This window comes from Equus caballus, chromosome 1 (genome assembly GCF_041296265.1).
Source record: "Equus caballus isolate H_3958 breed thoroughbred chromosome 1, TB-T2T, whole genome shotgun sequence".
NCBI lineage: Eukaryota > Metazoa > Chordata > Mammalia > Perissodactyla > Equidae > Equus > Equus caballus.
This window is the reverse complement of record NC_091684.1, coordinates 163,012,100-163,026,370: the sequence shown is the minus strand read 5'-3', so window position 1 is coordinate 163,026,370 and position 14,271 is coordinate 163,012,100. Positions and strand designations below refer to the sequence as shown.

Here is a 14,271-nt window from a genome sequence, read left to right as displayed (position 1 = left end):
ATCATCCAGCAGCAGAGTGACTCTCGTAAAGCCCCCTAGTTCTCCTTTAATGATTCTCATGTTGATCTGAGGCACTCAGACAGGCTGTTTGTGAGGGAAGACATTTGTGTAAACTCTTGATAGTCAGACAGATCAAATGAACAGCTTGATAAAGCGCTCAGTTCAGTATTAATATTAGTTTGTTATACCATATATGTATACCATAAGCCAGACCCCGTGCTTAGAGTTGAGGGCTACAAAGGAAGGTAAACCATGGTTTCTGCTCTGAAGAGTTTCTGGTGAGGTGAGAGATACATGCTCATAGTACTATGGGAGCACAGGAAGGGGACATTGAACTCATTGTGGAAAATGAGAGATTTTTTTTCTCATATGCCTAACCTTTTCAGGTAAAGAATTGTTAATCAATTGAAGAGGGTAGGGCTGGCTATGAGATTTGCGGGAAAGAACACAGGAAGAGCGCAAGGATAAATGTTTTAGACGAGTGTTTTTGTCAGCTTAGTCTGCCATAATAAAATACCATAAACTAGGTGGCTTAAACAACACAAATGTCTTAGAATTCTGGAAAGGGCTGGAAGTGCAAGATTAGGGTGCCAGCGTGGTCAATTCCTGGTGAGGGCTCTCTTCCTAGATTTCAGAGAGCCGCCTTCTCTCTGTGTCCTCATACGAGAGAGAGAAAAAGCACCAGCAAGCAAATTCTTTGGTGTCTGTGCTTATGAGAAGACCAGGATCACACCCTTCATGACCTAACTACCTCTCAAAGGTCCCATCTCCACATACCATCACGTTGATGGTTAGGGTTTCATGAATTTTGAGGGACACAAACATGTAGTCCATAACAAGAAGCAACATGAGCAAAGGAATGCAAGATCTGGGGGAAAACCAACACAGAGGGTAAAGAAGAGAGGCAGAGAGGACAAGGGCCAGAGTGTTGGATTTTTATGTTCTGCAATACACCTTGGGCTTTATCTTATTTGTTGCCTCACAAACCTGGGTACATGGTCTTGTGCCAGAAGACACAAGAAACCACAAGTTAAATCCAGTTGCATTTTTACAGAGTATCAGTTTTACTGAAAACCAAAAAAATTCCAAATTGATATACCTGTTTACATTCCCACAGTGGGGGGAATTTTCCTGAACACTTGGTATTGCCCTTTTTTTTTACCCCCAATTTAGTCACTTGGTGGAAGTAAAGTAATATTTTATTGTGATTTGAACTTATACTTTCGTGATTACTACTCATGTTGAGCAGCTTTTTTCATGTGCCTATTGACCATTTAGAAATTCTGTTTGTGAAGTACCTGTTCAAGTTTTTGTACATCTCATATTGAGTTGTCTGTCATTTTCTTATTGATTTATAGGCATTATTTTTATTTATTTTGGAAGTAAGTTCTTGTTGAGTATGTATTGCAGATGTCTTCTACCCTGTGGTTTGCCTTTTCACTCTCTTAATAATGCCTTTTGTTGATAAGAGTTCTTAATTTTAGTAAAAGAGCAATTTAATAATCTTTTCCTCTGTGGTGAGTGCTTTTTATGTCCTAAGAAATCTTTGAGTACCCTCACCAAATCATGAAGATATTTTATCTATCTTTCAGAAGGTTTATTATTTTTCCTTTCATGTTTGATTTTTATATATGGTTGATATTAGAAGGTCGAGGTTTTTTCCCCCTCCATCCGGGTAGCCAATTGTCCAGCACCATCTAGTGAAAAGTTCATGCTTTCTAAAACTATTGCGTTGCATTATCACCTTTGTTATGTGACTAAGTATGTATGGATCTGTTTCTAATCTCTATTGTGTTCCATTAGCCTATTTGTCTATTTCTATACCAATGCTACATTTCTTAAATTACTGTAGCTTTATAATAATTTTGCGATCTGGGAGTTATGTTCTCCAACTTTGTCCTTGAAGATTTTTTTTATTGGGGCTGGCCTGGTGGCGTACTGGTTAAGTTTGCGCATTCTGCTTCAGTGGCCCCGGGTTCCCCGGTTTGGGTCCTGGTTGTGAATCTCTGCACCGCTCATCAGGCCATGTTGTGGTGGCATCCCACACAGAAGAACTAGAAGGACTTACCACTAGGATGTTCAACTATGTACTGAGTTTCTGGGGAGAAAAAACGAAAAAGGAAGATTGGCAATAGATGTTAGCTCATGGCCAATCTTCCTCACCAAAAAAAAGGATTTTCTTTGTTGTTTTTGACCTATATAAATTTTAGAATCAGTTCATCAATTTCCACAAAACTTACAAAATTTTGATTGAAATTGTATTGCATTCATAAATTAATTTGAGGAGAATTGATATCTTGATAACATTGAATCTTCTAATCCATGAAATGATGTTTATATCCATTTATATATTATTTGTTAACTTATTCTTAGGTGTTTGATTTTTTTGTTATTGTAAGTGTTGTTAAAGAACAAAAATTCAGTCAAGTAAATTTAAAGATCTGATTGGCCTTACTCAGCAGTTCTTGAATTGGGCAGTCACCCATCCCATCGAACAAATACATTGGAACTCTGAAGAGTTGTACAAAATGATGGAAGGTTTTTATAGACAGAAAGAAAGTGGGACAAAGAAGTTAAGACTGGATTATTTCAGGCAAGGTCACCTTCCTTAGGGGAGGGCAGGGGTCTTATCAGGCAGATTACCTCACTGGTGTTGGTCAGGAAATTCTAGACTGATCTGCTTAAAAATCTCCTGAGAGAGACTACAATTGCAGTTAGGATAGGTATTAAGTCTTGGAGGGGGTTAGCATAAATCACTCCATTTGGGGCCTGTTATTTCTTTATAACAGTATATTTTGTATATTGACCCTGTACCCAGAGACATTCTTCAATTAATTTATTAACTCTCTACTTCAATCTGTAGATTCTTTAGATGTTGATTTCTTGTCTTGTTGCACTGACTAGGACTTCTAGTGCTAGGGGGCATTGAAGAAATTTTACTTTTGTTCTTTATCTCAGGGGAAAGCTTTCTGTAGTCATCATTAACTATGATACTTGCTTTATTTTTTCGTAGATCCCTTTATCTGATTAAGTGTATTTTTATATTCTCACATGACTAAGTTTTAATCACATACTTTGTTTCCAGTAATCGACATAATCCTATTCTTTTCCTCCTTTGTTCTATTGATTGGTAGATTGTAGTACTTTGCAACCTTTCAGTCTTGGAATAAACCCTTCTTGGTTGCTATATAATATTCATTATACATACACATACATGCACACTTAAAATTGGATTGGATTTATTAGTACTTATCTAGGATTCTTATGTCTTTCTGAAAGAAGTTGGCATATAGTTTTCCTTATAATATCCTGATCAGGTGTTGTAATCAACATATACTAGCTTCATAAAATAAATTGGGCAGTGTTTTTCTCTCTCTCTTTTGTCTTTTTTTTTTTTTTTTTTTTTTTTTTGCTGAGGAAGATTTGCCCTGAGCTAACATCTGCTACCAATCTTCCTTTTTTGGTTTGTTTTTGCTTGAGGAAGATTAGCCCTGAGCTAACATCTGCTACCAGTCTTCCTCTATTTTGTATGTGGGTTGCCGCCACAGCATGGCTGATGAGTGGTGTAGGTCCAAAGGTCCAAGCCTGGGATCCAAACCCACGAACCCAGAGTGCGCAAATTTAACCACTATGCCACAGGGCCGGCCCCTAAGATAGGGTGATTTTCTTTCCATCTGGGCCTGGAGTTTTCTTTGTCAGATGGTTTTAAACTACAGATTCATTTTGTTTAACAGATAGAGGACTATTCAGATTTTCTAATTCTTTTTGTGTTAGCTATGACAAGTTGTGGTTTGCAAGGACTTTGTCTATTTCATCTGAATGTTCAAGTTTATTTGCATAAACATGTCTTATTTTTCATTGCTAATACTAGAAATAGTGTGCCTCTCTTCTTTCAATTATTCTTGCTTAGGGGTTTATTAATTTTATTAGCCTATTCAACAATTTAACTTTTGGGTTTTTTACTTTTGTCTTTTCTATTTCATTGATTTTTCTTCCTAACTTCTATTTTCCTGCTTTCTTAGGATTTTATTTTACTATTCTGTTTTAGCTTCTTGTGAAAGCTTAGTCCCATGATTTTTTTTCTTGTCTTTTTTTTTCTAATCTATGTATTTAAGGCTATCCGTATAGTACAGGATTTTGTTTTTCATTCTTTTTTTAATGGAAAATTTCAAATGTATCAAAAGTAAAATGAATAGTAGAATGAACTACCATGTACTACACTGCCTCTACCGTTAGTCATTGGCAAAATGATATGCCATATATTCATTATTATTCAGAAATGGATTGTTTGATTTCTAAACATTTGGGATTTTCTAATTTTCTCTCTATTATTACAAATATCCATTCAAAGAATATACTGTGAATGGTTTCTTTCTGTAACATTTGTTGAGACTTGGTTAATGACTCATCATATGGTCAGTGTGCCATGTGCACTTGAAAAGAATGTATTCTTAGATGTTGGGTTCAGTGTTCTTTCTGTGTATTAGGTCAGGTTTGTTGTTGAACAACTATTTGAACTTATGTTCAAATCTTATATATCCTTATTAATTTTGTTTTAAATCTGCTTGTCAGTAACTGAGCAGGGTATGTTTAAAAATCTTCATATGATCATAGAATCATCTTCTTTTAATTTCATCAGCTGTACTTTATATGTTTTGTGGCTGTTATACATTGCATGTAATTTTACAATTGTTATATCTTTTTGTTGAATTGACTCTTCTGTCGTTATGAGATATGCTTCTTTGTTGATGGTTATACTTCTTGCCTAAAAGGCTACTTTGTGTGATGTGAGCATGGCTACATCAGTTTTCTTTTGCTTGGCGTTTGCACAGTATGTATTTTTCCATCCTTTTTTTTTAACGTTTCTGGGTGTTGTATGTGAGATGTCTCTTTCATACCATGTGTAGTTAGTCGTCGTTGTTTCCCCTCAGGGTGTCTTTGTCTTTTAGAGTATTTTGTCCTTTTACTGCAATAACTGAGATATTTAAGTATACGTCTTCCATCTTGTTTTCTGTTTGCCCCATTTGTTCTCTGTTCATTGTTTCCTCCCTTTTTTCCTTCACGTCCTTTCTCAAGTATATTTAACTACTTAATTTCCCCCCTTTATTAGCTAATTAGCACTGCAGTTCAGTATTTTTGGTAGTCATCCTGGAGATTACAGTATGCATTGTAGACTCCTTAGACTCTACCTTAAACTGACATTTTGTTTTTACCGCTTCCTCGACAATGCATGGATCCTACAGTACCTTAACACCGTATAGCTCTCTCTCACTTACCTTTTGTGCTGCTGTTGTCACGAATTTTAATTCGTTCTCATCCTCCCTATCTCTCTTCTCTCTCTCTCTCTCTCTCTATATACATATGTTAAAACCTCCCAAAATATTATTATATATACTCAATGTTGATTTAGGTTTATCCTCCTATTTATGATTTTTGATGTTCTTTAAGCCCTCGTTTTTTACTATACTTCCTTCGAGGATCTTTTACTGTTTATTGCTGTCAGTGAATCTCCATTTTTGTTTTTCTGAAAACATCTTTTATTTCCTCCATTTTTGAAGGATGTTTTGCTGACTCTTGCATTCTAAGTTACCGTTTCTTTTCTTTCAGCCATCTTTTCAAAGATATCATACCATTAGCTTATAGTTTTCCATCATTGCTATTAAGAAATATTTTCTTTATTTGTGTCTTTCAGCTGTTTTATTATGCTATGCCTAGGTATTATGTTATTTATCTTGTTTGGTATTATGGAACTTCTTGAATCTGTGGCCGATGTGTTTGAGCAAATTTAGAAATTTCTCCACCAGTGTCTTGAAATATTGTTTCTGGATCTGAGGCTCAGGGAAAGATAGGGACTGGAGATAAAATTGGGGAATCATTATCTAAGGATGCAAATTAAAACTATGAGAATGCTTAGAATTACTTTGTAAGAAGAATGGTGTTCAAAACTAGAACACTGGGGATCACTAAATATTAAAAGACAGTGAGTTAAAGAATAGTCACATAGATAGGAGAACTAGGAAAGGATAATAGCATCTCAGAAGCCTAGGAAGGAGAGTTGAACGAAAGTGATGGAGTAGTTAATGTCTTGCAGTTAAATGGTCCAATAAAATTTGAATTCATCGCTATAAAGGTAATTGGTAACTTTAGCACAGTTTCGGTGGGATTAGAAGGTATTCGTGACAGGAGAAGACACGAAGACTTTTTATTTGTTTTTTGTTTTTTGTTTTTTGCTGTGGGCTCCTTTCAAAAAGGTTGACTGCAAAGGCTTTCCTTGAGAGAGTAGATAGAGCTAGAGGAGTGCAGGGCCAAGGAAGGAATATGTTTATAAGTTGAAAGGATAAAGAAAGCGAGCGGTTAAAGATTCAGGACAGAGAGAATGATTGACAGAGCAGAGGTACAAAGGAGACTATTAGGAACACAGGTAAAGGAATTACATGAAAAGAGGTGGAGTTACTTCATTTCTAGGCTGAAGAGAAGTTAGGAAGAACTAGATTTAATATGAAGGAGACAGAAAGTTAATGAAATTCAAACTTGATCAACTCAGCAGTGTGGGCCCGAGCATTCTTAGGCAAGCCTAAAATTTAACTCTTATTTTTATCCTAGAAACTTGATGGGGGATGAAGAGAAAATAAAAGACTTTCTAGATCATCTGGGAACTTTTCTTCCAGAAACTCTCAATGTAGCTATACCGTAGCAAATTAGTATAGTTTGAAATATTCAGTAGGCAAATTTTGAAAGATTCTCTGCTAATGGATCTGATTAATTAGGTTACTTAAGGTTGCAAGAAATAGATATTCTCAGGCTGTATCAATTACTAGGGGCTTAGTGTAAGGACCTGGGTAAGTACCAGGCTAACAGCACATACTCATACAACCTCCCTGGTACCTCCACCCTAACTAATTCTGATGTCACTATTTTCCATTTCAGTAAATGGTATATACATTTGCTCAGGGCAGAAGTTGAAGCCATCCTGACTCATTCTTCTCTTAATCTCACACCCTGTGTATTCAATTGATCAGCAATCCTATCACCTCTATGTTTAATGTATATTTCTTTTTCAGACCTCCATCATTTCCTACTATTAGAGTCTTCTAATTTCTCTACTTCACCCTTATCCTTCCCACCCTCCCCAACAATCTGTTCACACAGTAGCCGAAGTGATCATTTAAAGATATAAATCAAGCTTGCTCAAAACTTTCCAAAAGTTTATCATCCCATTTAGAAACATTCAGAGTTTTTACACAACTCTACATGATTTTGTTCCTGGCTTCTCCAGAATTATTTCTTCTTATTCCTTCTCACTCACAGTCTCCTACACACTCTGACTTTCTGTGTTAAATATATTAAGAAGATCCATGCCTCAGGGGCTTTGCGTTTGCTCCTCCCTCTGTATGGAATATTTCCCCCAGACCTCCACAGAGCTTGCTCCTCACTGCAGGTCACCTCTTCTGTGTTGCCTTCCCTAAGCACTCTAAATAAAATAGCACCCCTTTCTTGACTATATCCTAACTTCTTTATTTGTCTTCATGACACTTATTACTTCTTGACTTTATATATTTAATTTGTTTCCTATCTGTCCTTTTTTTGTTTGTTCTCTGATAAGTTCAGAACCTAGAATTCCCTGAAATAGAGTAAGCATCCAGTAAACATTTATTTGTTGAATAAATGAATAAATGCTAACAGCATCACCTTGGAAGCAAATGATGTTTTGATTCAACTTATTCCTAGTCTTGTTATCATCCAGTATTGGGAACTTGATTAATGTTGGATCAATTGGCTAGCAAGTGATAAATTCATTCAAAATAGCTTAAGGAAAGCAGACTTTATTTTAATGACTCAGTTGCATTTCTCAGAATTTATTTTAAGAATAAATACAGATAGGGGCTGGCCCAGTGGCATATAGCACTCGCTCCACTTTGTTGGCCTGGGGTTCACAGGTTTGGATGCCAGGCGTGGACCTAGCACCACTCATGAAGCCACGCTGTGGCAGCATCCCACATAAAATAGAGAGAGGTTGGTACAGATGTTAGCTCAGCAACAATCTTCCTCAAGCAAAAAGAAGAAGATTGCCAACAGATGTTAGCTCAGGGCAAGGCTTCCTCGCAAAAAAAGAAGAAGAAAAAGAAATACAGCTAGGACTTTTGAGATCTGGAAAGGCATATTAGGTAGCTTCTCTCTTTCCACTCTTCATCTCCTCCCTCCTACCCTACCCACACAAACCCCACATGACCATCTATCTCTGATTCTCTTTACATATGTGTTTCATTCTTGTTCTCTATGGTTTAAGTTCTCTGTTGCCTCATTGGTTTGTAGTCTACATAACAATCCACCCTAGATCCCTATAGTCTCTAAACCAATTCCGTATTCTTACAAGAAGAAAGATGATTGGCTGAGCACAAGGCAGATTTATATGGTGTATACAGCTCTCCCTTTCAGGGTTATGGGATGGGCAGATTAAAGAGGAGATAAAATGATGCGTACTCCATCCAACATTGCCACTTTGGGCAGAGCTCTTGTTCCAGGCTATCTTACAAGCTTGTGGCCTGCCTTTGTGTTGAGTGCCAGATCCTGGTTTGATCATATTTATGGCTGGTTGGGAAGAGAGTTACATGGCTAATCATCTTCATCTTTGAGTCAGGAGATGCTCCTTTCTGCTTTGTGTCAGTAGGAGCTGTGAGTTTTACATTTCCTGCATAAACTTGTTATTCTGCTGTTTGTCTTTAAGGTCTGTTTGCTTACTATACCCAAAGTAGGCATTAGGGAAAAGTTATTCCCTGGATAGGAATTTCTGCAGCAATGGGTAAGATCTTGGGCTTTAGATGCAGGCAGATCTAGTTTTAAATCCGAGCTTTTTAACTTATTCACAGTTACAAAGCTACTGCTGCTCTTCGTCTTCCTGTTTCCTCGTATGTAGACAGCAATAATGATAACACTTATTCTCATAGTGTTATTTTAGGCGTGGAGGAAGCTCATTCACTCATACATACATACAGTGATATATGTGCCTGTGATAAATTTGAGAGCTCCCACTGTGTGCCAGGTCCTGTTCTGAACCCCGAGCATGGCTATGAACAAGAAAGATACCAGCCCTAGCCTCAGGAGGGATGTCAGTGCTAGTGAGGGAGATAGACCGTAAATAAGTTCACAAACGAATAATATTTCAGGTAGTAATAAGTGCTATGAATTAAAGTAATGGAAAGTGGAGTAGTAGAAGTACGGAGAGGGGCTTCGACAGATGTAGAAGATGATTGAGGAAAGCCTGTGAGGAGGTTTTTATATAGAGATATGGAAGATGTTTCAAAATAAAACAAAACAGCCGTATGAAGATCTGGAAGGAAAATATTCCAAGCAGGAGCTTGGTATTTTAGAGAAACAGAAAGGCCAGTGTGGCTGCGGTTTACTTAGTGCGTGAAGGTGGAAATACTGCAAGTTACAGTTGGAGAACTTGGTCGGGTCTGGACAGTGTAGGCTGTTGGGAGGAGTTGGAATCTTGTTCTAGTTTTGATGGGAAGCATTTGGAAGGTATTTACGTTATTCTGGCTGCAGTGTGGAGCATGGACAGATAGAGAATGGTCATGAGTAGAGTTAAGACCAATTTAGAAAGCTATTGTTTTCATCCAGGTAAAAGATACTGATGAGTTGGACTAGATGGAGATGATGAGAAAAGGTTGGATATGGGGTGAATTCTGGAGGAAGAGCCAAAAAAAGACTATCGTAGATTGGATGTGGCATATGAGGAAAAGAGAGGAGTCAAGGATGACCTCTGAGTTTGAAGTTCAAACAGCTGAGTGGGTGGCGATGCCGTTATCTGAGATGGAGAAGACGGAGGAAGACTCCCTCTGTCACCACCAACACAACTCCACTCCCACTCCCACCACCACTTCCAGAGGGCACAGAGTGATTTGCCTAATATTCAAAGTTTGTATGTTAAAGACGACAGACATTTTAGTACATGTGGCCTCTTATATTCTGAATAATGTGTGTCATGATTAAACAAACTTCATGATTATTTAGAGGCTGTAAAAGACATGACTTGTCCTGACAGCCAGTGTAAATTGGGTAGTAAAATAAAGTTAAGAAAAAGTAAATAAAAGCAGTACTTTAAAAAGTAATTAAAATTAAAATTTTTTAATGAAGTTTGAACCAGAAACTCAGAAACTGGGCATAAAATTGTGATAAATAGTTAACCAGTGAAGAATAGATGGAGTATAAAGATAAAATTCCCAAACTTGTGTGGATTAGGAAATTAAAGGCATGAAAATTAAAAGCGTAAAAATGAAAACAGTAAAACAATCCTTTGAAAGACCAAAAATCTTTACAAGTAGAGAGATCAGGGAGATAAATGATAAACTAGGCCTAGAATAATGAAAAGAAAAACATAACTTTTCTAAACATTATAGTGATTTGAAATAGTCTAAAGCATAAAAGTTGAAGAAATATATACGTCCTAAGATACTGTTTCTAATGTTGTGGTTGCTCTTGCTGCTGTTTATTTTTAGTGTAAAATGGGTAAACCTGGGCAAATAGTTACTATCTTTTGTTGTGGCTGTTGTTTATGTAAAACAAGTGATGAAATCTAACTGCATGGAGTTTGACATCTTGACTCTTAAGAGTTCCTTGAAAAGAATGACATGGTGAATTCTTAGAAAGCTTAGAGAACCCAGTGGAAGATCAGATCAGAACGTTTGGTATTTCAGCCTTTGCCTCAGATTAGGACCCGTAGTTGACCGACTCTCAGAGGATGCGTGTGCGCATACAGAGACGCTTGTGAGCCTGTGTGTTGTTTTGGGGGGAAAAGGGCATGGTAACTGGTCTGACTGGTGGGTTGTTGCATTGATCTGGCTTAAGGACAAGCCTTCTGATTCCAGAGATAGCACTCTCAGCCTGTTAATTTTCTCCTGAGTGAATTAAGCAATCTGTAAACATTTTCCTTACTTATGATCTTACTGAATTACAGACTCAGTAAGATATAGGTAAAATACTAGCAAGGTTTAATGCTGTTCATGGTCCCAGTGAGGAAGAAAGGGGAGGTTCCATGGCCAGAATAATTAAAGATTATAATTTCTTAATTCTCCAGGAACTGTGGGTGGCTCAAGGAAAATTGGTCTCAGCAGGAGTCGCCGTAGCAGCATGGATTGTATTATCTAAACTTTTTGGATGATTATCCTAAGTAATTCTCATGATCAGATAGTTTTTAATTATTTACTTAACTGAAGTTTTACTTTTCCTCCTCACATCAGATTTTATAATCCTTCTTTCACTTTAGTGTTGACCATTTTTCAAACACGTTAGTTTTGCCATCCATTGCTTAGGGTTTTCTTTCCTTCCCCAAAGACAAGACAAGACTTTTGTTTCTTTGATAGTGTTAGATTGTCTTAGTTTGTCATTCTCATGAGTGTCTCTGTTCTTCCAGTACATTAGAACTGCAATTTATACTGATATTCTTGACACTTTTTGCACTCTAATATCATGTTATAGGAGAAATGGTATGTGAAGTTGCATAATGAAACCTGGTAGTATTCCTGTCTGGTATTTTTCATTAACTTCTACAGAAAATAAAAACATTCTGAAAGCAACACTCAAATTTCTGAGACTCATTCTACTTTAACTTTGGGAAGTGATTCTTAATTCTAATAATTATTTTCAGACTAGTTGTTAACGTGTTATATGTGTTTTTGTGTTTAACAATTTTATACCACCTCTGTGACTATCTTAGGAAATCAAGACTGTTTAAAATAAGAATGAGCTTTCATCGTCCTTTGGTGCTTCACTAATTTCTTTTGATTCCAGTACTTCATTTGAGCAGAGCCAATATCTTTAGTTTTTATCAGTGAAGAAATTCATGAATAGAATGTTGAGTTATTAGAATTCTAATGTTACTTAGAAACGGTAAATATATTTCTTCTTCCTTCTTCCTCTTCTTTTCCTCTTCCTCCTTTTTATTCTAGCTGAAATTAAAATATTTTCCTTTATGGTAAATATGCAGCTTTATACTTCATTCAATCTGATAATTATGGTTTGTTAATCTTTATCATAGCTAGTGCCTACTCTGTGCTGGATACGGTTTAAAGCACTTTACTTACATAACTCATTTTAATCCTCACAACAACCTCTATGGCAAACTGCCTCATTTGAGGGGTAGAAATTATCTGTAGTTAATGTATGTTTTTTGTCTAAGTTTCTTATGAAATTTTATAAGAAATTCAGGAAAAATCATATTAAAATATTGGTACAAGAAGGAAAAAAGTAATTGTAAGCCAGTTTTACTTTGAGCAGAATAATAGCAAAAATAGAGGCTGAAAGTAACCTGCATACCTTCTCCAGGGGTTTTCAGATGTTGGAACAATCCATCTGGAGTCGTATTTGCTCATAAACATCTAGGCATCCTAGGAAATGAGGCAGTTAAGTCTGGAGATATCCAGTTTAACACTTTTCAATACAAAGTATATTCCAGCATCTTGAGTGATAGGCAGAAAAACTCATCCCAGTGGAGGAGAAAGTGGAAATACATACATCTTGAACTAGGTCACTGATTCGTATAGTTGAGCAGAGAAAAAACGAAAAAACCTGGCAGATATAACACAAAGTTATAATAGACTGATATTCAGCATCCCAGACCCTGGGGATTTATTTGGCCTACCTTCTTTGGCTTAGGGAACTATAAACTTAAAGCTATTCTTTTGATTGATGGGAGGGAAATGAACTGAACTCCTCTCCCCAAATGCCAATGATGGTAGTGATGGGGTGGTTGAAGAATGTTGTCCTCATGTAGAAAAGTACAAGATAGTGCTAGATAACTGCAGAGAGAGAAGCGAACCAGTTGACAGACAGCTCTTAGCATGGGGGTTTGAACATGACTTCTGGAGCCAGGCTGTTTGGGTCTGAATTCCAGGTTCTTTATGAGTAATACTTTCCCTTATCACCAAGATTGATGTGACATAGAGAAACAAGGTTTGTGTAATATAAGTTTGCATAACTAGATATTTAATTACATATTTGCTGATGTTAAAGTAAGTGACCGGGCTGGCCCAATGGCATAGTGGTTAAGTTCAGCCTGCTCTGCTTCGGCAGCCCAGGGTTCATGGGTTTGGATCCCAGGCACGGACCTACACCACTCATCAAGTCATGCTGTGGCAGCGTCCCACATCCAAAATAGAGGAAGATTGACACAGATGTTAGCTTGGGGCCAATCTTCCTCACCCCAAAAAAAACTAAGTGACCTTTTCAGTTTATTAGGAATTAGAATGGCATTAAGTTTTTCTTTTCTTTCTTTCTTTTTGTTGAAGAAGATTAGTCCTAAGCTAACATCTGCCACCAATCCTCCTCTTTTTACTGAGGGAGACTGGCCCTGAGCTAGTGTCTGTACCCATCTTCCTCTACTTTATATGTGGGACACTTGCCACAGCATGGCTTGACGAGCGGTGCTTAGATGCATACCCAGTATCCAAACTGGCAAACCCTGGGCCACCAAAGTGGAATGTGCAAACTTAACCACTGCGCCACTGGGCCAGCCCCAATTTTTTCTTTTAAAGCTACAATAGACATTAGCTATACATTTAATAAATATTGCAGAAGTTTCTTAACAGGAATAATGCACACTTGCATTTAGCACTGCACTGTTGTGTACCAATTGTCCATTTGGATGTCACCCAAAAGGCCTCACAGGGTGAATTTCCCACAGTACAGAATCTGGCCATCAACTTACAGATCAGAAACCTTATTTTGCCAGGATATTAAGACTGGAGTCATCTTCAGAGACTAAAATAATCAGGTTTAAGAAAATGAGGTGTGAAAATCATAATGTAAAATTTAATTTAAGCCATCATGTGACCTGTAGTACCAGTAGTATCTTGTTTAGTGCATTGTCTGCATAAAGTAGTTCTTCATGAGATACTAGATCTTTACCAAAAGCTAGCTTTGCACATCTATACTCAATAGCATGTCTAATTGCATTTGACTGGGATAGTTTGATGGGCCCTTCTCTGTAACGGACGAACAGCCCTGCCAGAAGAACTACACTTCTCCTTTGCTGTTAAGAAGTATGACGAGTCTGAGATTTTTACCCAAGCTAGCAAGTTAACCTGCAGGTTTTACCGATGCTGCCCGAAGACGTAAGGCTGCTAGATCAGAGACAAAAGACTTTGTTACTCACAGCACAATAAAGTAGCATGAGCTTCACGTTTGTGTGTTGGTTCCCCTTGCCTCCCAAGCCCCAGAGGGGCAGTGCTGAGCTGCTCAGGTGGATGTTGCACACTCTCTGGGTTTGCATCA

At 37.3% G+C, this 14,271-nt stretch overlaps 1 protein-coding gene across 2 annotated transcripts in view; it reads left to right on the top strand.

The window, feature by feature from the left end:
- SPRED1 (sprouty related EVH1 domain containing 1) overlaps nucleotides 1–14,271 on the top strand; it is a 118,676-nt gene that overhangs the window by 92,384 nt on the left and 12,021 nt on the right. The window lies entirely within an intron of this gene.